The 25,392-nt window shown below is 35.4% G+C and overlaps 1 protein-coding gene across 4 annotated transcripts in view; it reads left to right on the top strand.

Moving 5' to 3' along the window:
- LOC110026312 overlaps positions 1-25,392 on the top strand; it is a 41,880-nt gene that overhangs the window by 8,904 nt on the left and 7,584 nt on the right. The gene's annotated exons all lie outside the window — the stretch shown is intronic.

Here is a 25,392-nt window from a genome sequence, read left to right as displayed (position 1 = left end):
GTCCGTTTCGTCATCCGGGGTCGTCCGGATGAGTTCGCCGACGGGCGAGTCGATTCAAGTCAATGTCGTGTGTGATGCAGTGATTGCGTGAATTGCAGCGTTCGCGAGTAATCAAGTCACAAAGGGTTCGCCTAAGGCTGGTTGATCCAATAGGAACTCATTTTCAGGCCCTCTACATGTTGGTCTTTAGCCCTTGCAACTAGAAGTTGAGTGTTTGGAACCACTCATGCGAGTTCTTCACAAAAATGAGTCAAGAAGAGTTCTACGGGAGATGGGCTCCATTGCTAGTCCGCTAGGATGGTCAATAAGAACTCCTAAAGCTAGATCCTAGGTTCTAAGAGTAGAAGACTAAGACCTCACTAAAAATGAGGTCAACAGGGCCATTCACAGGCAGCTAAATCAAAATGCATTGCTACAAAAACATTTTGTGTAAAATAGCTTTTTCTTCTCAAAAAATGAAGATTTTTTTTTCACTTGGTACAAAACTTTTATTGTGTGTTCTCCTACATCATGTTAGAAATCCATGGCACTCTTATCTAATCATAATATCTTATAAGGATTACCTAGGATATGCGCTTTGATATTATCTTACTTGAAATTTTTTAGTTTATCCTGCAATGTATATTTTTTAATAAGCCCCTCTACTTGAGAATATCCAAAAGAATGAAAAATTGAGCCTTTTGCATGTGAACCATAAAAATGTTTACCACACCATTGCTCTTATGAAGATGGTTCTTGTTTTTTCTGCAGCGCAAGTTCTACTCTACAAAGGGATGACGCATAACACATGTTTAGTTCTTATTCAATCTCATCTTCACTTGGGCACTCTTTCAAATACTTGATGCAATTGCACATATTAGCACAAACCCTCCCCATAAGAACGAAAGTAAACTCCTTAAGAAAACCTAAAATATTGATTCAATTGGTGGCAAAAATCAACATAAGGATTATTGAGTATTTGGTCATTTTTAATAAGAAATTTATTCGTTTAAAATATGATGCTTAGCTTAAAGAAATGTGCTTTTTAAAAATAATTATGACTGAAAATTTTAAGTGTCACTAGGATAAAGATAAAATATATTCGTGTTAACGTGCTCTAGCTCAAATGGTATTCTCGTTGTTTCCAAGTGTAGTGGTTACAAACTCAAGCACAATCTATGACTTCCATGAAACTAAATATTTACCAACTCAATGCATTCAATCTATGACTAGCTTTGTGCTCTCCCTAGTTATAAGTAGCTTAATGCCTGCTTATTTGTAACTCGTCTTTGTACTTGCTTTCTGTGAATAACCATTTGGAATAGGTTTGCTTCCTTCATAACAAAATAAAAAAAAAAGGAGAATATAATTTTCTAGTTCTTGATTAAGCTGACCTTATTAGTGAACAATGTTGTTCCTTTTTGTTTTTCTATAAATATTAAAGCACTTTATGGTTCCCTTTTTCGAAAAAAAATAAGGAATATAAAGAACACAATGCTAAAATAAGCACGATGATTAAGCTAATTTATATTCCAATGCATTTTTTTTTCTTTGTTATTTTTATTGGAGAACGATGTTCCTTCTCACTTTTATTTTATAAAGTTACAGGCTAGTCTTGAGTTTTGATGATAGCTGTAGAAGTGTTTATTATATTAACAAACTGGATGCGCATAAGGACTGTGGTTTTCATTTTTTTTTCCTATGCAACAGCTGGTGTTTGATCTTCTAGGGTTTATGGAATGGCATGTGTCACTGTAGTGCGTTCACTGATTTTGTTGCGAAGGTGTTTGGGATGAGTAGCATCAAGAAGTGGAAAAAGCAACTTCTCGTGTTCGATACATTATGATTTGGATCATTTGTATTATGTAAAAAGAATAAAATCAAATCAAATAAAAATATGCAATAAGGAGATTTTGAAATTCTTCAATTAAGTTTTCTGAATTGTCTTCTTCAATCTATATTGTGTTGTTGGTTAACTGAATTTTGAGAGCCACAGTCTTGATGAAAAATAACGGTATTAGACTTATATGGCTTGATACATATAACTGTTTTCTTCCATAGAGGGTTCTAGTCAGTATATAGAAAAGAATCAATTTCATATAAGGTTAAACATCAAGTAATATATTTAATCGGAGTAATTTGCTTAATTATATTTTTTCCTAAATTGGAAGTAATTTTATTATTTACGGTTTTCTAAATTAATTATATAAAATTTTAGCTTTAATTTATACATATTAGTTGTGTGATGTTTAACACTTTATTCTTTTACATATTCTATATGCTCTTTCGATATATCCTCTTAAATTGATGCTGGAATTTTAGAAAGTATGAATTTAATCATGTGAAATTAATGATTTTGCCATGTCATTCCTTTTGTAATTATGTGTATTCTCTGATAGTTTTCTAGAACTTCAAGAAAAAGAAATGATATGATAATTTAGATTAGCAATTTCTCGTGATTTGTTTGCATACAGTAGAGCGAGATTTATTTCAGGAAAACCAACTTTAGATGGAAGTCCTCAAAGGTGAATAATCTCTGAGCATGCTGCGTATATTGCATGGTATTGTGATTCAATAGACAGTTTAGACACACGAGATTACTTTTTAGTCGTTCGCGGGATCAAAGAATTATCTAAAATTATATACTATTTTGTGACTGAGTGATAATTATTAGGACACCCGACTTAATTTGCATTACTACAACACTTATAATGAAGAAAAAAACCAAGTAGAAAAAATCCACGAGTCCTAGTCCCGATAATTTATCAAATGGTAGCCAATTATAAGTGATGATCATTTTGCATGAATTGACTTTCATGTTGAACTGCGAAGGAAATATCCGATCGAGTAATTGTCAAATAGCTCAAGCTGCCTACCACTTGTCTAAATATAGTGGATGAGAGAAGATTACCTTTCTCATGGTGATATTTTGTTCTTATTTCTAATGGACTATCTATATGTGAGGTATTTTGGAGACCAATCAAAATAGCAAAATTTCATGTACACTTATGCAGCCTAAAAAATTATCAAAGGAATTAGTGGGAAGCTCCAAACCAATAAATAAGGGTAACTAGATTTGTCATATGAAATTTGACATTAAGATATTGTAGACGATTAATTAAATCTATTTTTTCTTGAAGATAAAGCTGTGATCAACATAAACTGGAAGAAGAGCATCCCACTAGATATTTCACGAAGAAATAATAACGAATTATATTTGCTCTTCTTAAAATAATAAAAAAAAACAATAGTTTTGATTGAAAATTATCAAACTCTGTCCTGGATCCTGCATTAGTCCACATAGTGAATGCTTTTATTTTCATAATTCGATAGGAGAATAGACATAAAACCTGACGGAAGAATCATATAAATTTCTTTCTTGAGAGCATCATGAATAAGTGCATTTTAACATATATTTTGTGAAGTGGCCATCCTTGTGAACCTAGCAATCGAGATAAAAATTCATATTGTAGTCAGTTTTGTTATAACAACAATTTTCAACATTCAATCTAGATAAACATTTCAACATATATTTTGTGGAGTGGCCATCCTTATGAACCGAGCAATCGAGATAAACATTCATATTGTAGTCAGTTTTGTTATATCAACAACTTTTTTTTTAATAGTTAATCCAATATATTTGATGGCCAAACATTTCTTGTAACAATCTATGGTATCATCAGAGTGAAGTTTGATCAGGTGAACTCATTTCCATCTTATTCCATGTTTAATTATCCTTGAGCCTAAAGATCTAATAATCATGTTCGGTTAGTATGAAGGAATGGAGATTGAAGCTAGTGTTGTGCGAAAGTTATACCAATTTGAAAGATGAGAGATTCTGAAAGATCATTTAGGAGCAATGATTGCAGTCTTGTTAGCAGGCTCAGGTTTCAATTCAATTTGCACAAGCTTAAGTGACGGGTTTGACTCTGAAAATGATAAAATTGAATGCTTTTCTTTCATCCACAAATCTATGTTTAAATCTTTTCACATTTGAATTTAATTCATCAAAATTAGGAAGAATATAATTTTTTGGTGGAGGCTCAACATGAATAGAGAATAAGGATCGACTTTCAATAGTACAAGTTGATGAGATATTTAAAAGTTATTTGGACTTTGAATCATAAAACATATAGTCTTTATGAGCTGTAATAGTCTATAAATGCACATTTAGTTGATTGAGTGGGGATTTTATGGCATTAATGAATTCACATTTAGTTGATTGAGTGAGGATTTTATGGCATTTATGAGATGGTTAATGAACATAACATACTTAATCAAATGTATTAGAAGTTATATTAGGAAATATTTTATTCATGGTAGAAGTTATGAGGACTAGATTTAGTTCTAATATAACTTTATTTCCTTTCCTGTTTTAGATTTATTTTCTTGGATTAGATTTATTTTAGGTTTTCCTATTTTATGTTGTTTCCATTATGTCCAAATAATTAATATGAATTGATTAAATGAAGATATTAGGTGTTATATCTTTTCCTTCTGGTTATTTCTTTTTATTGTCTTTCCTATTTTAGGAATCATTTACGGGTTATGATTTCTTTTTATTGTCTTTCCTATTTTAGGATTCATTTACGGGTTATGTACACCTCTTTTCATATCAATAATAATATTCCTCATTATTCTAAAATTTAAACATGATATCAGAGATTTGAAACAAACCTTAGAGTCTTCTATCGTCAGAAACATCCTATTTTCTGCAGCAAACATTCTTTGTCGTACTGCAGACCCTTTCTTTGCCTCCTTTTTTTTAGTTTTTCCATCGGAAGCTTCTTCTCTCTGCAGGCTCTAGCCGTCGGAAACTCTCCCCCTCGTTATCAGAGCTATGTTGTTGGTCATGGTTTGTTCTGTTCAAACAACTGTGCTGCTCAACTTCCAAGCTTGTTCAACAATAAACTAGAAATTACGGGACAAAAGGGCAAGATGGCTACATGCAACCATTTTTTTTGTGGATCCTAAGTCTGCATGACAATCATATGTGAACGTCGTCCAAGTTGCCATTGTCGGTTCACGTTCTTGCCTCCGTCCATGATCTCACCTACGTGCCGACGCTGAGGGTCAAGGAGCACATGGCTGCCGAAGCAACAACGAATGTTGTTCTGGAGGGGGAGGTACCGATAACGTATATTATGATGGATGCGTCCACAATGCCAACATATGTCTTGTGGCAGTTCTCCTATGACTCATTGTGATCCTGTATGATTTTCTCGAGTACCATTTCGTCGAAGATTTGTTTCGTGGATTCAAGAGAGATCGTGCGAAGCTCATGCTTGATTCCAGTTCCAAGATATACGAGAATGTGGTCTACAAGTGTCGGGTTCTCCAAAGAAGAAGGCAACATTCTCTATATCTGATGGAGGGACAATTGCTTTGGATTGGCTGCTTGCTCCTGATGTTGCAGGTGGTTCTTTGGACAATGACGGTTTCTTTGCTAAAGATGATAGTAATCCAAATGTTATTGCGATGCCTGGGTAACCATTGATTCTTCTTTTGCTTATGTAAAGCATAAAGCTTACAAGATGACAAAACATTGTTGAAATGTTGTTGTTGAAAAGCATTTTGGGCTTGGCATTCTTACAAGATGACAAAACATTGTTGAAATGTTGTTGAAAAGCATTTTGGGCTTGGCATCCATAACTATGTGTGATAGATTCATTAGTCACAAATTGGTCCAACAAATCTATGATATAGCTCTTACAATTGGTCTTAATGGTTATGCCAAACTACATTAGCCTATTTTGACATGTCTTGCCAATTGGGATAGCATCAGAATGTCAAGCTTAGTTCAAGAATTTGATCACTATGCCAAATGCGTAGTTGGAAAATTTGAGACTGTGTATACATACTACCGTTGTTGTAGTGTTGTTAGCTACGTGGTGAACATATCAATTCAATATCTCTGCATCAGTGCTTTGAATGATCCATGAGTGAAGGGTAAACATGGATATTGTTTTGGCAACAACAACCCATGGAGGTCATCTTGCATATTTTGAAGGGATAGCTACAAACAACTTATGGTGGGTTAGAGCTGTCCATGAGTTCCTTCCTGTTTTGCATTTTAGCCCTTACATGCTCGGATAAAAGATAGAGAGCCACGACCTATATTCCCCACTGGATTCATACATTGATAAAAGCCCAAACCACCTTGATGGCAAGGACAAAGCAAACCACTTACGAGTCCACCGATGACAATGTCCCAAGGAAGCTACTGGCAACCAAGGTGGCCACGAAGTCAACTCCTACGACCGGTGGCACGAAAAAACCCCATTTTTCCGTTTTAGAACATTTATACCAAGGGAGATTAGGAAATCCCATAAGAGCACGGAGTTTTTTTCTTGCAACAGACTTTGCCCCAGAGCTTTTTACTGTAACAGGCCCACCTCCAGAGCTTTTTTTCTTTTCGACAGGTCATATCCTGTAGTTTTTTTTTTGGTAATTGTTTATTTTCCAACAAACTCCCCTGCAACATTACTTATCAGAGTCTTTCTTTTATCTGCAGACGCTACAAAAATTACAGTCAAAGTCAACCACAGTCAACTAAAAGTCTTTTTTTTATATAGGTTGTTTACTTCCCTTCATACTCCCCTGCAACATTACATGCATAAACTTTCTGCCTACCTACAAACACTGTAGGAACTGCTGTCAACCAAAAGCCAATTTTTTCTGCAGGTTGTCTACTTCCCTGCAACTCCCTTGCGATATTACTTGTAGAAGTCTTTCGCCTGACATTGCAGGAAGTGCAGTTAAAGACAACTACAATACGATATGAAGTCTTTAATTTCTGCTTCACAGGATCGTCATCGCTCATTGTTTGATGAGTTTAAATCCAAGTTGAAAATAGTTATCAGTTATGTTTCAGTTTGAGGGAGATTGTTGAAAGTTATATTAAGAAATATTGTATTCCTGTTAGAATTTTTTAGGATTAGATTTATTTTCTAATATAACTTTATTTTCTTTTCAATTTGAGATTTTTTTCTTGGATTATATTTATTTTTTTCCTATTTTAAGCTTTTTTATTTTTTTTTGTTTCTTTTATCTTCAAATAATTAATACGAATGAATTAATTGGAGATATTAGGTGCTATAACTTTTATTTTTAGTTATTTTTTTCTTTTTATTATCATTTATATTCTAGGATTCATGTAAGAGTTATTTATATCTCTTTTATATTAATAAAAATATTCAACATTATTCTGAATTTCAAACAAAATGTATGCAAATAATAGTGGTTAGGTTGCTAGTGAAAGAGTCAATCATAATTAGAGTCAAACTCAAATGTATTTGAGGATTTGATTAGATAGATTGTTATACTTCATTCTTCAACCTGAAACTTATGAGAAATTGAGTACTATGACAATAAAATTTGAACAAATGACACTGGAGTTAACCCGAACAACAGCGAACAAACAAAGATTATTACTAAAAAGGCTAATGTATGCAAGTGGGAGGAAAAAGAGTTAACCCGAACAATTGGGTTGGAAGGGAGGTTGCGGCAGGTGGTCGACTGGAGTTTGGGAGTTGGTTAATGGGTCGGTGTAGGTAGCAGAAAGGTGATCGGTGGCTGCAGCAGGGGAAGGCTGTGACTGGTTGTTGTGGTCTGATTGTAGGTGGTGAGGGGAGGGGTTAAGCCAAGGGCGTTGCAGGTGTAGACATGTGGTTGTGGGGATGCAGATTGGGAGGAAGTTATAAGAGTAGAAGCTTGTGGTGACTAGGACAGGGAGGATGCGGCTGGAATGGCAGCAAGTTGGGAACAAGTGGGTGGGTTTTTTTGTGGACGACAATTGATTGAATGAAGGCTGCCACAGGGAGATGCGATGGAATGACAACAATACTTTGGGTGGGGGAGATGTATGCAAGTGGGAGGAAAGGGTAATGGCTAGGCAGTGGCCGGTTGACAGCTAAAAGTCATCAACGGAAGGATTGGTAAAGATAAATATCCCATCGGGAACGAGATATAGCCTGAGCACCGCTTAGAAGATGATCATCACTTCAATACAGGATACAGTCCGAGCCCCACTCGCTTTTGGATATAGACTTAGAAAACAGGGGAAACCAGAGCTGGTCTGACAAAAACACAAGAAAAATCTGATTTAAAAGCTAAAACACGACATAATAATACTATTAGGTAATTAAGAGGGAAAAGTCCCACTTCATTAGGGTCGATCGACCCTTTTTCCCTTCCAGTTGAACCTTTCAACTGTTCCATGCCAGTTCAGGTATGGAAGAGCCCCGCGAGCCCCGCGCCATTCTCCTGTGGTCCGGGGAGTTTTTGATCTTATTCGTTGAGGCTTCTATCTCATCATAATATGGATTCCGATCAAGCAAGTTGAAGGTATTGCAGAGCCGCTGGAAGCTCCCGGGGCTAAAGAATCTTTGTTTGTGACCCTAAAAGCACATGGATTCTACTGTCGACTGCATTGTCTCTCAAAACAACTCATAAGATTTTTCTACTTGCGGGCATTCATCTATACCAGTCCAGCCTTTCGAGGGTATACTACTGAACTGAGCTGGGACTTCGCGCAAGGTATATTTCGCTAAAAGCTCCCAAAGTTACCCAAGATTGGCTCAAACTGATCTAAAGTAAGTCGATATGAACCTCTCTGAACGGTGATGACAATGGTGGTAAGTTATTGATCAAGTTGTCCTGAAATGCTCTCTATAGTGATTGTCCTATGTTTGGAATGGGCTCCTCAGCTCTGTCATCCTTTATCATCACCAAAACTAATCTCACTGACACTTCTATGCTAGCAAGGGCACATGTGATCTTAGACTCTGTAGAAGACAGGACAATGCACTTGCTATTCTTAGTGAAGGAATTTGTGTTCCTATACCCATCAAGTTAAGTCTTATGATCAAACTGTCACAGTTTTTTCAATAGAATATGACAACACACCACACCTGATTCTGCAGACGGTTCTTGATTGAAGATTCTGTGGCATTTTTTTGTCAATTTTGAGTTTGTTTTTTTCAACCATGCCAGAGAATATAGCTAAAATTGCCTTTGAGTCGTGAGGCTCAATTTGTCTATCATCTGTGTAGATGCGATGTTTTTGTTGCTACCTCCATTGATGATGACATTACATGCCTTTTCCTTCTTGGTGCAGCAGGTATAGATCCAGTGGAAGATGGGACTTCTCATTTTGTTCTTCAGCCGGTTCTTCGTCGCTAACTTCCCCCGTTTCACACTACATAGTGAAGGACACAACTTGACTCGTCGGTCGACTAGAAGCGATGCGTTCAAAATCATGGCATCGGAAGTATTTTCTGGCTGCGAATTTAGTGGGCATTCTATTCTTTTCTGGCTTTTTCTCACTCCGAGTGGTTTAGTTTTGCTCTTGACTGGTCTTTGCAACTGTCTGAGGTGTGCTCTTGTTGTCTTCAGTTGTGGGTGATTGTCTAAATGACAGTGAGTGACTGTTTTGCTTCTGCTGTTTTTCCACCTTCAATACCAAGGTCTGAACGGTTAACAAAAGACCAGTAAGGTTGCAGTTGGACGACATTACCAATGACGGGCTTCAAACCTCCCAAGTAACTTGTTATCATGTGTTTTGCTGGCTCCATCAGATCACATTTGTGCTTGAGCTGCATATACTTCACTTTGTACTCTTCCATTGATAGGTCCCTTTGTTTTAGGTAGTGGAGCCTCAACTAAAGATTCTTGTGGTAGTGTGGGGGTACGTACTATCTTTGCAACTCTCTTTTCATTTTTTCCCAGTTAGACATATTGCTCTGTCCTTCTCTATTTCTATCTTTAGGATCTCCCATCACATCGAGACTCTTCTTCAATTTGGTAGCGACTAGTTTCACTTTTGGGTCTTCTGATAGCTTATATTTAAAAACCTTTTTCACTTTTGGGTCTTCTGATAGCTTATATTTAAAGACCTTGTCGGTCTATAACCACTCTATGAGGTCATCCAGATTCATCATCCCCTCAAAATCTAGAAGCCGACTTTCACTTCAGGGTCTCTGTATCTTCCAAAAGACACTTGATCTTTGTATTCTCCAACAAGGACTCCCTTTTTGTATCCTCTAACAAGCAATTCACTTTGTGTCTTCGAATATACACTTCATCACTTGCCCTTTTCTGATATTGTATCCCAAAACATCATGTCCAGGTCTTCTCCATGGGAATCATCCCCATGGAAGAGATTCATATGTTCCCCTCTCTCTCGTCGGTTTTGCTACCATGCTCGATAGTGACTTCTCCCTATATTCCTTTCCTCAAGTTCAACAAGTCGGTATAGCAACCAATGAAATTCTTGTTGCATCTTGTCGATGGTAAAATCTTGATCAAGTTCTACAATTGCCTCAATGGCGGCATGATTAGGCTTTAGGGATGGTAGGTGGAAGTTGTGTAGGGGTGGTGTAGGGCGGGGAAGAAATTTTTTTGATGGATATAAGGTTGGGTATGGGTGGATGTTAGAAACTTAGGAGTAGGTCTAGGGTTAGGCTAGCTATAATACCAATTGATATCGATGTTAACCCAAACAACAATCATACAAATAATATTACTGAAAAAGGTCGATAGATAATTATAACTGGCATATTGAAAGGGAAATAACAACAATTAACACAACGAACACAATTATAGTTTTATTCCGAGGGTGGAAATCGTTTAGGTGAGTTGGAAGGGAGGTTGTGGCTAGTGGTTGGCTGGGGTTTGGGAGTTTTTTTGAAGTGTCGGTGGAGGTAGCAGAGAGGTGGTTGGCGATTTCAGTAGGGGAAGATTGCGGCTAGGGATTTGGATTGTAGAGGACTGCGTTGCCTTGGGCTGAATGTAAGTGGCGGTGGAGGGGTTACGACAGCGGCATTGCAGCTGTAGACGTGGTGTGGCCGTGGGGTTTTAGGGAGGGAAGAAGTAGTGGGAGTAGATGCTTGTAATGATCACGGCAGAAAGGATGCAACTGGAATGACAGCAGGTTGGGTATAGGTGGGTGTGTTGTTGGCGGACAACAGTTGACTGGATGAAGGCTGCTGGCAAGGAGATGCGAAGAAATGGTGGCAAAGCTTTGGGGGATGCATGCGGGTGGGAGGAGAGGGTAGAGGTTGGGGCAGTGGCGGGTTGGCGGGCGAGAGTCATGGGCGGAATGTCAACGGAAGGATTGGGAAAAAATATAAATATTTCATTGGGAACGAGATATAGTGGGAGCACTACTTGACATTTGGAAGGCAATCATCACCTTAACACGAGATATATTCAAAGCACCGCTCACACTTGGTTATAGCCTTATAAGGGAAAACAGGGTTTGTCGGTGACTTCTTGATAAAAACACAAGAAAAACTGGCTTGAAACCTAAAACAAAACATATAAACACTGCTAGATAATTAAGAGGGGTAAACCTCACTTTACTAGAGCTGACTGACCCTTTTTCCCTTCTAGCTGAGCCGTTTTAGTTGTCCCATGCTGGTTCAGGCAACAAGGAGCTACGAGCCCCACGTCAATCTCTTGGGGTTGGGACAACTTTGACATTATTCATTGAAGCTTTTGTCTCATCTTAATATGGATTCAGATCAGTCACGTTGAAGGTAGCGGAGTTGCTGGAACCTCCTAGGGTTAAAGGATCATTGACTATGACCTAAGAAGCATATTTATCCCAGTGTTGATTGATCTCTCAAAAAAAGTTGAGTTTTCTTCACTTGAGAGCATTCTTTCATATCAGTCCAACCTCATGGGGGTACACTATTGACCTGAACTAGGACTTCATGTTTTGTATATTTTGTTGAATTCTCACAAAGTAATTCAAGGTTGGTTCAACTTGATTTGAAGTGAGGACAACCTAAATCTCCCCGAATGGTGGTGACCATGACAGTAAGGTATCAATCATGATGTCATGAAATGCTCTATCAAGTTATTACCCCGTGTTTGGAATTAACGCCTCAGCTTTGTCATCCTCCGTCATCACCAAAAATAATCTCACTGACGCTTCTTTGTTGGCAAGGGCAACAATTATTTTGGACTCTGTAGAAGGTGGAAAAACAGTACTTTCTAAGGAGTGCTCCAGCTATTGTCTTCAACTGCTAGTGACTGTTTGAATGGCGGTGGGTGATTGCTCTGCTTCTGCTGTCTTTCTACCTTTTGTGCCAAAGTTTGAACGCCACCCAAATACTAGTAAAGTTGTAACTATACCACATAATCGATGGAGGGCTTCAACCCTCCAAGTATTTGGCTATCGTGCGATCCTCTAGTTCCGCATGTTATAACATTTCACCTTGAGCTACATAAACTCTTTTGTGTACTCCTCCATTGACAGGTCATTCTGTTGTGTACTCCATTGATAGGTCCTTCTGTTGTAGGTAGTGGAGCCTCAAGAAAAAGTCCTGCGGTAGTGTGGGGGAAGGTACTATCACTAGAACTCTCTCTTCATCTTTCCCAGTTAGTAAACTTGCTCTGTCCTTCTCTACTTATCTTCCTTTTTATATTCTCCCACCACATCGATATACTTATCTTCAACTTGATAGTAGTTAGTTTCACTGTCCGGTCATCTGGTGCCTCCTTGTATTTGAAGACTCTCCGATGGACTGCAACCACCCTATGAAGTTATTCAGATTCATTCTCCCCTCGAAATCTGATATGTTCACTTTCACTACCGAGTCCCTGTATCTTCCAACAGGCACTTCATTTCTGTATCTTCCAAGAGGCACTTTGTCGATGTATCCTATTACACGCACCTCATCTATGTATCCTCGAATTGTCACTTCATTTCTCTACCTCTTCTAGTACTATATCCTTTAGTGTCGTGGTCTGTATTCTTCTCCATTGGAGTCATCTATATGGAAGGGATTCAGAGACTGCCCTCCCTTTCGTTAGATCTCACTACCACGCTCGATAGTGACTTCTTCTTTGGTCCTTTCCTCAACTTTACCAAGTTGTTGTAACAATTGGAGGAATGTTTGTTGCATCTCGTCCATGGTAAACTCCTCACAAAGTTTTGGTAATTGCCTCCGTTGTCATATGATTAGGTTTTGGGTGTGGGTAGGTGGAATGAAGTGTATAGGGGTGATGTAGGGTGGTTGGGTATGGGTGTGGATATAATTTGGATTAGGCTAACTCTAATATCAAATGATATCGAAGTTAAACAAACAAAGAGCAAACAAATATTATTTCTGAAAAACAAATACACTGTTATAACTTGCGCATTAAAAGGGAAATAACAACAACTTATATAGGAAAACACAACTAAAGTTTTATTCCAAGGGGTGTTTGTTGTTTAGGTGAGTTGCAAGGGAGGTTGTGACACTTGGTCGTTTGGGGTTTGGGAGTTAGTTGGTGGAGGTAGTAGGGATATGGTCGACAGCTACAATAAGGGAAGGTTGTAGCTGGGGATTTAGATGGTGGAGGACTGGGTTGTTGTGGGCTGAATGTAGGTGGCGGGTGAGGGGTTAAGATAGGGGTGTTGCAAGTGCAGACATGTGGTGGTTGTGGAGATAAAGATGGTGAGCAAGTTATGGGAGTAGAAGCTTGTTGTGATCAGCATAGGGAGGATGCGGTCGGAAAGGCGGCTTGTTAGTAATAGGTGTGTGGGTTGTTGGTGGACGACAGTTGACTGAATGATGACTGTTATATGGGAGATGCGATGAAATGGCAGCAAAGCTTAAGGGGGGTGGATGTATGCAATTGGGAGAAGAGGGTAAAGACTGGGGTAGTGGCAGGTTGGCGGCGCAGAGTAGTGCGTTAAATGCCAGTGAAAAGATTGGGGAAAGATAAATATCCTCTTGGGAACGAGATATAGCCGGAGCACCACTTGACTCTTGGAAGATGATCACTACTCTACACGAGATCCATTCGAAACACCGCCCTCCCTTAGATACAACACTTGAAGAGAAAATCGGGGATGACAACAGCTGTCCTGACAAATACACAAGAAAAACTGATTTAAAACATAAAACATAACATGTAAATACTACTAGGTAACTAAGAGGGGGGAACCCCACTTCTTTAAGGCCGACCGACCCTTCTTCCCTTTTAGCTGAACCAATTCAACTCTCATGCTGGTTCAGGTAGGGAAGAGATCCGCGAGCCCTGCGTCAACAACATTAGTGAGATGATGACTTTTATGTTCAACTATTTCATTTTATTGACTTGTATAGTGATATGATATCCAAGAAATGATTTGTGCTTTGAGAAAATTCATAAAATTTAAGTGACTATGAGAATAGCGTTTTAGTTTAAACAATGTGTTCTTGAAAGATAGCAATTACTTCAATATTTTAACAATGAAAATAAATCTGTTTATAACTGTTGTTCATGTTAATGAATAATACAAAATATTTAAAGTTTTGTGTGTAATATGACAAGAGTGATATCTTTGACACACTATGATCAAGTTAAAACAATTTTCAACGCAATTATCATGGATAGAAAAGCAAGTGATGCAGGGTGATGCTATGGGCTCACGACTCGAACACGAGCGAAGGAAGCGAACCGAGTAATTGTTATGTGTAGGATCCAGTGATCTTGCAATTGTGCCTACACAAGATTCACGGGATTTTGCGATTCCAATGAATCAACAAGCGTCTAGATTCCATCCTACTCGACACCAAATCAGGGATTTTGTTTCCTATTCCCTTGGGAGCCTTAAATTTGTGATATTTTTTTATATAGAATTATCTATTTTGAGAGAGGTCTATTTATATCTTGTTTTTTTTTTTGTTTTTTCATACTATTGATTTGTTTTATGTATTTTGGAGAGTCTATTATCTGATTTGTGCCCTAAGGAGTATTGTATCTTCTTTTTTTTCAACTGTTATCTGCAAGTCACGTTGTTTGTGTTCCTCTTTGTTGTTTTCAGTTCGGACAACTCTCTTGAACGATGACCATCCTCTTCCAAACATCGTTAATCTCGCATACTATCATTCCTAGAACGGTGTCATGAAGGCTCTTGTTTTTCCTAATTATTGTATATTTAGTACTCAAATGAGGGGACGAAAATTGATCCATCTTGCCTAACAAACTAGTGTTTCTTAAATGGGTTAATACGATATAGTTTGGATGACCTAATCTTTTACGCTATAGATCATTTTTTTGATTTACAGTGGTATAAAACAAAATGATGCCTTAAGGGTGGAAGTATGCAAATGAAAAGGTTGTCCAACTGTTGGTCCCAGCATAAGTAGTTTCTTTATTACTTGTTCCTGCCAAAAGAAACTATCACTGAAAAATCAAATGTCATAGTTATTGTTAATAAATTTTCTTATTGAAATGAGATTTGTAGAAGCTTAGGAGAAATAAGAATCTTTTGTCATGGAATAATTAATGTTTCTTATAGCTTTAATAGATAACTGACTACCATTAGTCATCTAAATATTTGATGATCAATTATATGGTCATATATTATGTAGTGGATGTGAAATACCAATCATATGATTAAATGTGTTAGAATCCATGAGCCAACCTAATGGAAGTAGCACATTCTGTAGCCCAAAGATTGTTAGGGCTTTAATTATCATTTGTTGAACCAACTCGAGTATAATATATGATTTGTCTACAACTGCTAAATCAAAAGGCCCATTGGTAACAATTGCTTTTTTTTAGGTTTTAATTGTTGATTCTGAGGATTTTTACTACATTTAGACATAGTTGGACCTTTTTTTAGGTCCCAAGCTTTTTGCAATAATTATAAATTTTCTTTGCATGGTTGGCAGCAACATGGTTGTATCCCTTGCAATAATAGTACTTGCTGCATATTTCTTACTTTATTCATCTTGATGGATTCCCATATACTCGCATTCACTTCTTATTTTTGAAATATAGTATGTGTTTCAAGTGTTGCTCTTCACTAATTAGTTCTCTAAAGCATACATCCAATGAAAAAAAATAGCTATTAGTTCATCAAATTGTAACAAATAACCTTAAGTTGAGGATGTTGTTTCATTAATAATTGATCTTTTTTGCTTTGTTTCAAATTTCTCAAGTAGCCAATAGAAATTCAAAAGCTACTTTAACATAAATTTTTTCATCTAATTCAGCTAATATATTATGAATTATGATAAAAATGAACGAATTAAGATGTCTCCTTGAGTGTATTTTGAAATCTCATATTCTAATTAGGGGCATTCAGTTGCTTTCTCTTGGTTGTAAACTTTTTCTAAGTACTCTCACATATTTATGGCTATTTCTATCCTTAAATGGATTCAAAGATCCAAATGATAACTTACATTTTTATTTTGCCTTTAACTTTTGTTATTTGAATTGTGGGGATCTCTACTATTAATACGTCTTTATTATTCCTTTTCAAAAAAAGTATTCAAAGTTGAAATTTCTAGGTAGAGTAGTTTTTACCTATGAGTCGTACACCAAAGATATCTAAATAACTAGTTGATTTACAGAGTTGATATGATGTTTGAGTTTTAAACTAAAAAAAAATCAACATCGAGAGTGAAAACGCCAACATAGATCAAATTTGAGGCTACACCAACAAATGGAGTTGTGGTTTGCAAGCGATTTGAGAACTATTTGCCGGCAACAGAGCTAGTAAGTAAGCGACTGAAGACTTCGATACATGAGTCACGAATTTGAGTTGATAGTGTGTGATTGCAGGACAAGCGGATGAGTAGTGATAATATGAACAAAACTAAGCAAATGCTAGACACAAGTGGAACTCTATCGACAGACACTCGAGCGCCCGATAGTCCAGGAATATGACACCATTTGATTTATATCATTTTTTAATAGCAATTTCTGAAATTCCTTAAATAATCTTTTTTAAGGACACTTCTTCCTGTTAGAATTGTGTGAATTTGTTGGGTATGTTACGTAGAAACCCCTATTACTCTTATTTTGAAAACTTTGATTTACCATATTTAATTTAAAGTTCCATGTTATAATGAAAATTATAATTTAAATGACTATTTAACTGAAGTTTTTATTTGAAATGTGGACTATTATTTTCTTAAGATTATATGTCCAATTCATGTTCTTGTTCTATTTCTTAAAGGAATTGCATGTCCGTGGCTTAAGATAGTTTCATCTGAAAATTACATGTTCTATTGTTAAATAGAAGCTATTTTACATCATGATTGACCACTTGATGCGAGTTATTTTTGTTTCAGAATGAAGGGTGTGATTTTCCTTATTTGACTTTTCTGCAATTCAAAAGGTATATTGTCTTATTGTCGGCATCATTAGATGTTTGTTGTCATGGTAACCTAAGAGTTAGAACCTAATTGATAATATTCTTGACTACAAGTACTATGGTGGTATTACGTTTTTTTATCTTTAACAATATCACTCTCCTTTGCCCATGCATGTTAATGGCGTAAAATGGCATGCACTCTAATACATGGGCCCATTTAGTGGTACGCCTCCGTGCCATATGAATTGTGGTGCATGGCATACCAACATGGTGTATACTATTTGCGCCATGCATGGACAATTAGAAGTACCGCTATGGGAAGCACTTAAGTTGTTTTGAAGATTTAATATAAAAATTACACACCCACACCCACAAACACACCCACCCACAAACACACCCACAAACACACACGCGCACACATACATATAGACATTTTTTGAATTGTGATGGTAATGATGATTTTGTTTTTGGTTAATTTAATCTCTTATAAATTATTTGACTTGAAAATTTTTTAATATTTTGAATTTTATGTGATTAAGGTGTCGAGAGCTTGAGCTCAAGCATTATTTTTTATTTCTTTTATTATCATGATATTTTTATCTTTTAGCTTATTAGTCTTTCATATTTAGTCACATTTTTATTCTTAATTTTTTAATATTTTGTGAATATTGAATTTTTTGTGTCGAACCATGTTCTATGCGCTATGACTCCACTTGGGCTTTTGCGCTATGATGCATTTTTCACCATTTTAAGTATGCCTTAGCCACATGGAATGTTGAACATTGTGGTTTATGTGTGGTATCCTATTGTTGGTAAAATTTGGTTTCTTTTCCTTACCATCTCCACTTCTTATTTTCTCTCCTTCCCATCTCTACTCTTCATTCCCATCTTAACTTTCCCTCTTGCACGACAAATCTTTGCTTTTGCCATGCATTTTGTTCGTATGATGAACTCTCCACTTGTGTTATTTGGTGTATTTTCACTAGGTTCTTTCACACGCAAGAAAGTTACTTATGTTATGATCCATTTCAAGGATGAATGTATACTTCCGCCAATGTAATTTTTCATGAGAATACATATTTGACTCTTGACTCAAAATCAATTTGAATTTCACCTAAAATAATTGTAATGCATATATTAAATGGGTTTTCCATGTCAGGTTCAGGTCAATCGGGCTGAATACGAGTTGAGTTCGGGTTAAAATTTCCGTCCAATTTAATGTTTGGGTCAGGTTCAGGTCAAACAATTTCAGGTTTAGGTCAGGTAAAACTTGGATCAGTTTCGAACCCAACCCGTGACCCAAATTTACAAACCTAGCTTAAACAAGTGCAGGTGCATTTTCCAAAGCTCTAGGTCACTTGCCTTTTATTCATTTATGTAACATTTCAGAGCTAATAGATATATATGCGCCTATTTGTGGAGTATTGGCGTTATTGTAAAATTGTTAGGTTTCCTAATATTAAATAATAATTATTTGAGGAGATTTATTTTGATATCCTCATTAGTAGGGCTATAGTTTTCTTTTCTTTTTTTTACTTTGTTTTTAAACATGTGGGCAGGCCTTAGGGACTTGCTCAATCGAACTTCATCATCTATTTGGAAATAAATAGAGTTTGGGTAGTTGTTCTTTACCAATATTGTAAAAGGAACATAATCCGGCTAGCTTGACTGCAATTGTTTGATTAGTGTGGGCTATTATATTGGTACCAAGCATCCAACCTTATGAATTTTTTGCTTTATTTGTTGATTCGTTAATTTGGTAGGGGCATTAGTCATATGCCATATTAGTGATAATATTTTTTTATAGTGTCTATTCATTATTATAATTAGTTCATCTAGTTACTAGATGAAATATGCTAAGTGTTAACAGTTAGTATCATGAATTAATTATTGTATAATTCTTTGAGTTTTATATGATATCACATCTCTTTTTAGATTTTTAAAAAAAAGTACGTGGCATTCATGGATGATATTTATTTTTTAGGTGAGTGCCATCGTAGTTTTGGGACTTACTGTAATTGTATAAATTTACGTGATAGCATAATTTGAAAATTTCAACTTTTGGATCAACTTTACCCAACCATTTGTATGGAGAGTTTGGTTCAAGCTATACTAGTTGGTTAAGGTGGGGCTTTGCCAGAGCAGAAGAAATATGCTGGCTTAATCCGACCTGACCCTCATGATGTCTAGATCATTTTTGTGTCCTTTTTATATGAACTTATATCTCTAGTTAAATGTCAAAATTTATTTGCCAATAATGTGTAAATCTCTTTCCTCTTAACAATCATGTAGGTATTTTATTTGGTCGAGCTTTGGATCTCCTGATATTCAATAGAGATTTCAAGGATTTTTCTACAGTCCTTCGTTTTTTTTTTTTGGATTGGCTTATTTGGATCAATAATCTTCCTATCAGTCAATTACTTTGTTCTTTATATCGATCACTTAATAATTGATAAAACTATTAAAAAGTTATTAGAGATGAGTAATACATATTTTTTTGTTCCCATGGGTAGAATATTTACGATACTTATAGGAGATAAATTGCCCATAAAATAAAAAAAAAACAGGAAAGTAATTAAACTAATCAATTACAATCAATTTAGGATTCAAAAATCTTTCCATATATGAAAATGGTGAGAAAATGGTGATTGGAGAATTTATGTCTAATGGATAAGGTGTTTGCAAAGTTGGTGGAACCAACTGGAAGCCTTTAGGCAATGTAGGTTGCCAAGATGGATTCTCGGAAGGCCATTGGTGTCAGATGGAAAGCCACAAGTGCTTATAGAGTGGAAGATGTAGGATCATGATTTTTGTTCTCCATCTTAAGTTGAGAATGTATATTAATCATTTGTAGTTTTGAAGTCAAGTTGTCAAATTGTGATTTTTTAAGAGCTTTAAGGAAGATATCAATAGCTTGACCCAACATTTTACTTCTGCATTACTTCAAGTTACCCTAGATTGCTTGATTGTTTCTCCATGTAACTAAATTTTATCATATAAATAAATAATAACTTACGACTTGGCTCAGGAGCTTATAATTTTTAGGGTAGGAATAGACGGTCGGATGGTGAAAAATAAAATTCATTTTATTTGCTAACACTAATAATTAAAATAATCAAAAGAGCCACTAACGTATAAATTAAATTAAGAAAAATTTTTGCTTCCTCTTATTTGATTGTCTTCTATAAACATTCTCCTTTTTGTTACTTATTTTCAATTCTAAGATTAAACATGAAATTTGTTTAGTTTAAAATAACATGAGCTATCAATACTATGTTAATACTGATATTTCTAAAGCATAATAATATCACAAAAGAGAAATAATATATATGTTAGTTAGTCATATTGAGTTGGTATAAAAATAACAGACATTTTATTATTCAATTATGATCATTTAGTAAAGCTTAGTATATCTAATGATACTGTGCAAGAACTTGTCACCATTGTTTACATTTGTCATATTAGCACCATCTAAAATTTTATCAATTAAAGTATATCAATATTATTAGCATTTTTCATTTATTTGCAAGAGTATATTAACGTTCCTAATTAGTGTCATAAGGGGTGAACACTATCAGTCAATCATGTACATGCAAATAGCCTAAATAATCCATTTTATTTATATATTTACATCAATATATTTTTATAACACTCAGAATATTTAATAAATTTAAACATACACAGATATCTGTAATATACAATTCAAATATGATCAATACAATCTAGAGAAGGTCAATCATGAACATTTCATAGTATCAATCTATTTAAGCAAGTATCTTTATTATTTCATGCGTTTGATTTCAAGAAAATCAATGTTTCTATAAGTTAGATATAAGATTTTTCACCTGAAGTGTAATTAATGTTCCTCAATCTCAACCTCAGAAATGATCCCGCTACAAATTATAGATCACCCAATTTCTGCTACCAGACAGCGGAGATTATTGAAAATGATTTTCTATCTTGGAATCAATGTGCTTTAGTGCTTTTCCTGCAAGTGGAAAGTGGTAATTTCATGGAATGAATGAATGATTTATGCATTGCTTAACTTCATTTGGAAACATTGATAGACATGTTTTTGTGAACTAAAGATAAGTTGTATCCTTTAGAGAGGACATTGCAATAAATACGTGAGTTGGCTTGAATATGATCTTATAGGTTAGGCAAGCTGAGGAATTGGACTACATTTATAATTGAGTAGAATATTGCTTCACTCCCTAGTGAAATTTCCAAACAAGAAAAATTGTTTTTATGTTTTTTGTTGTTCTTCGAACCTATTTTGCTTTGATTGGGCTATCTAAGCTTGGGCACAGAATCAAGAAAATTCCAAAGTTCTTAGAATGGAGTGAAGCATTATTCAATTCTTAGCAGATTATGTTCTTAGATTCGTAAGAGATTATAGTATTTAATGACTTTATGATCATCCTGAGTCAGAACTAACTCGTTAAATCAGGGTTTGCTTGGTTGGTTTGATTTAGAAAATTAGAATCAAGGAAATTTAGTCTTTGTGTTTTTTCTCAATATGATCTAATTCAATTTATACGAAGAACTTATTTATGTTTTATTTGCCTAATAGTCTTCTATCCAAATATATAATATTTATGTGTGTTTATTAAAGATGACAGAGAATGCAAGTTGAGTGTATTTGATGCGTGACCTCAATATTGGTCAAGCTTTTGATCTAAGTTACTGGAACCATGTTGGTTTTGTAAGCTTTTACAGTTCCTATTAACTAGCTTTAATTTAAAGTTCAGTAGTATGTACCCTATTGCTCTTTGTTGCTATAAGATATAATTTTCTATTTTTTTTATTTTGGAGAGACAAGTTCTCTCGAAATAATGTTTCTTTTGAACTTTCTTAATTCCATTGAACTACCTACTATGTTGCACTATATCACAAGCTTAGTGGTGCCAGGCTATCGACCTTATAGAAATGCAGAAGGATGTCGTTGGAGGAGAAATTACCCGACAACCTTCTCAACTTGTTCCTGTTGATCCCATTATTTTTGTAGCAAGTAAACCAGCTTCTTCTAAGAAAGAGCACATTTCAGGGAGAAAATCTGTTGAACAAGTTAAAATTGATCAAATTGATTTTGTTGCATGTTCTCTAGCCAATTTTAGCAAGAGTAACTGTTGAGTTGCGTTTTGGAAAAGGCTTTTGTGGTAGAATGAAGCCTTGGATATGATTACTCTATAAGTTATATATTTCTGAGCCCTAGGCACATGAGTTTATGACTGATAATCATGTGCTGAGATGCGATTATTGAGGCAAATGATGGTATTGGTGTTAATAAAATCTTACCATGTTAGTTGCACTGAGACATTTGTAGAAGTCGCCACCAGTGACAAGCTTTCTCTAATATAATCGTATGAAAGATATTTGTGTCCATGGATTTGACATTTTTCATTTTATTTTTTATGTTCTTACAGATATGACTAAGGTCTTGCTTCATAGTGGTTATGACATCACCAATTTGATTTGTGTTCGAAATTGGCAGCATAATTGGAGAAAAATTGGATCAGGTTATCCTGATCAAACTTTGGTTTGGATGGATTTAAGACAGTTGGATTTATATTGAGATGACGTCATTAATATTAATGTTGTTAATCATCAATTGTGTGAATTTGGATCCCTTCTGATTCATAATAAATGATCTTAAAATAATTAAAAGCTTTCGTCACTAATATTAATGTTGTTAAAGAAAATTAATGTTTTTTATTGGGAATTTTGATTATTCTTCTTCTTGGAGGATAAAAGTCTCTCTCTCAATCTTTGTGACTATTTATTTATTTATTTATCTTTTATTTTTGCATTTATTGCTTTATATGATCTAAAAATCCAAAATGACACCATAAATTTTTATCTACAACATATGTGATTCAAGTTTTCATCAATTTTCATATGATTTAATAATTTAAGCATGTGAAAAATTCAATGATGGTTTTATCATGTATTTCCTCAATTAAAATCATTTAGTTCCTATAAGATATTGCTAATAATTTTTGTATTTAATTCCGAGCCATTTAAAATTTTGTATTCTTGAAATAATAATTTTCTTATTATGTAATTAAAGCACTCTTTGTGATAATTTTGATACATTCGAGTGATGTTCAAATGATCCTAACAATTCTTGTATATGTCATTGTAGCCAATTGATATAAAAATTTGTTGACAGTTGATTGGAGAATGATTTTTAGTTTTTCACTAGCTGTCTTTATCCGTTATCCTTTTTTTCATTATTTGTTTAAATAAGATAATCAGCTAGGTAGTACCTGGCTCATGGTTGGCGAGCCTCGACTTTGTTTTTGGGGGAGTCAAATTAAGTTCTCGGGTTGGGTTCTTATTCCACCTGAAACCGCTTGACCTAAAGCAGACCCAAATATTAAATTGGTCAGAAAGTTAAGCCCAAACTCGACCCGCCTTAAACCCGACCGACCCGTGCTCGACACGTATAACTCTTTTAATTTCAGCTTAATAGTTGTTTGGGTCAAATTCAAGTTAATTTTGAATCATTGTCATGTCAAATTTGAGTTGGTCGGTCTTCGGGTTTGCTGGTCAGTTTTGGGTTAATTTTAGGTGGTGGGTCAACCCGACCCAAAAAATTAAATGTGTTGGGATTTTGGATCAGTAATGGATTTGAAAATTAATTGGGTCAACCCAAGCCCAAAATTTTTTAGTTAGGTTCTAGCGAGCTGGCATGTCCGGTCAATTTCTGACACACCTATTTGTTGGTGTTGGGTGTGTGTTTGTGTGTTGCATTTAAATTTGCTCAGAAGTCCCCAAAACAACCAGCTTAATGTTAATCTTCCCTTTTCTATTTCCATTTAGAAAATTATTGATTCTGAAGCACCGCCTTTCAATGTATGAATTTCTAGTTAGTAAAGAGTAGAGGAGGTTTAATTTTTTCATGTGTTACTGATTCAGTAGCTGTAGTTGCAGATTCTTTGATACCTTCTGGTCCAGATGCTTTCAAAAGTCTAATTTTCTTCTGGCATGCTAAGTGAATTACTTTCATGAAAATGTTTTCATTGGTAATTTTAAACTTTCAATGGTAAGAAAACCCCTTTTGCTCAAACTATAAGCTATAACCGCAAGGTCAGGTCCATGCTAGTAGAAACATTTGGTTTATTCATCTGTAGATAATTATGCAGTGCTGCAATGCTCAGCTAGGACTTCAACAATATGCCTACAAAGGATTCATAATCAATGTTGTAACATCAAATAGTTTACTACTTTCTTTTATCAGTACCTCCATATCCATATGCCCCACTGTTATGGTATCCTTTTCCCCATTGTTTCTAATCTGCTTTTTGTGTTTCTCTTTATATCTGTGCTCTTCATCCACTTCCACTTTTTGTTGCCTCTTCCTGTCACCGGTTGATAATCTGATGATCCGATTAGGATAGTAGTTGTTTTAAATTCGATTTATGTTAAAAAATGCAGAGATAGGCCTAGGAAGACTCGGGCTTCTTGTATAAAAAATAATCTTAATTTATTAGAAATAAATTTATTAGAAATAGAAATAAATGAAAATATGACACTAAAAAGGACGCAATGGAGAAAAAGGATTCATGTAGCCGACCCCACGTATTGGGATTAAGGCTTTGTTGCTGCTGCTGTTGTTGTTGTTTCTTTCATTTTTTGCTGACAACATACGCCCGCTTCCTTTTACTTCATCTATTTGTCTCCTAATGCATGGCAGTAGCTGCTAGGTGAGGAGGATGAAATAATCTTAGTAGAACTTTTGGAGCTGGAAAGTCTGGGATGGCTACTAAGAATGAAGAAGTCTAGGGTTAGAATGAGATTATGATATGCTTGCTTTTGAGTTTAGATACCTCTCGACATTTTTTTTTTAACCAAAATATATTAAATACATAAAAGATAGAAGTACAACAATGACTTTTGCAAAAAACTTCCTGAGAAAAAAAAAAACATAAATCACAGAAGATATAAAATATTCGTATGGATCGTCTATGATGATGGAGTTTCCCCATATAGCGGCACTGTAGCTGCTACAGTGCTGCAAACGCATTCCTAAAGCAACTATAGTATAGCGGTCCAACCTTTCCCCCCACCTTTCTTTCCTTTTCCTTTTAATATTTCTTTCATTTTTCATGAAATCCCCTAATATAAATCTAGTATATTATATAACTTCCTTTTTATTTTATTTCCTAATTGAAAGCATTGCCTAATATAAGTCATAATTCCTCTAATATATATGAGCTGTTTTTGCTTCTTAAAGGAGGTTTTTGATGATTTCCGATTTTAGTTATTGCTCTTGAGGCATTCTTCCCCTCCGGGGGCTGTACCCAACGACGAGAAGGTGCTTC

Source organism: Phalaenopsis equestris, unplaced genomic scaffold, assembly GCF_001263595.1.
Source record: "Phalaenopsis equestris unplaced genomic scaffold, ASM126359v1 Scaffold000364, whole genome shotgun sequence".
In the NCBI taxonomy this organism is placed as follows: domain Eukaryota; kingdom Viridiplantae; phylum Streptophyta; class Magnoliopsida; order Asparagales; family Orchidaceae; genus Phalaenopsis; species Phalaenopsis equestris.
This window is presented reverse-complemented; position numbering and strand designations above follow the sequence as displayed.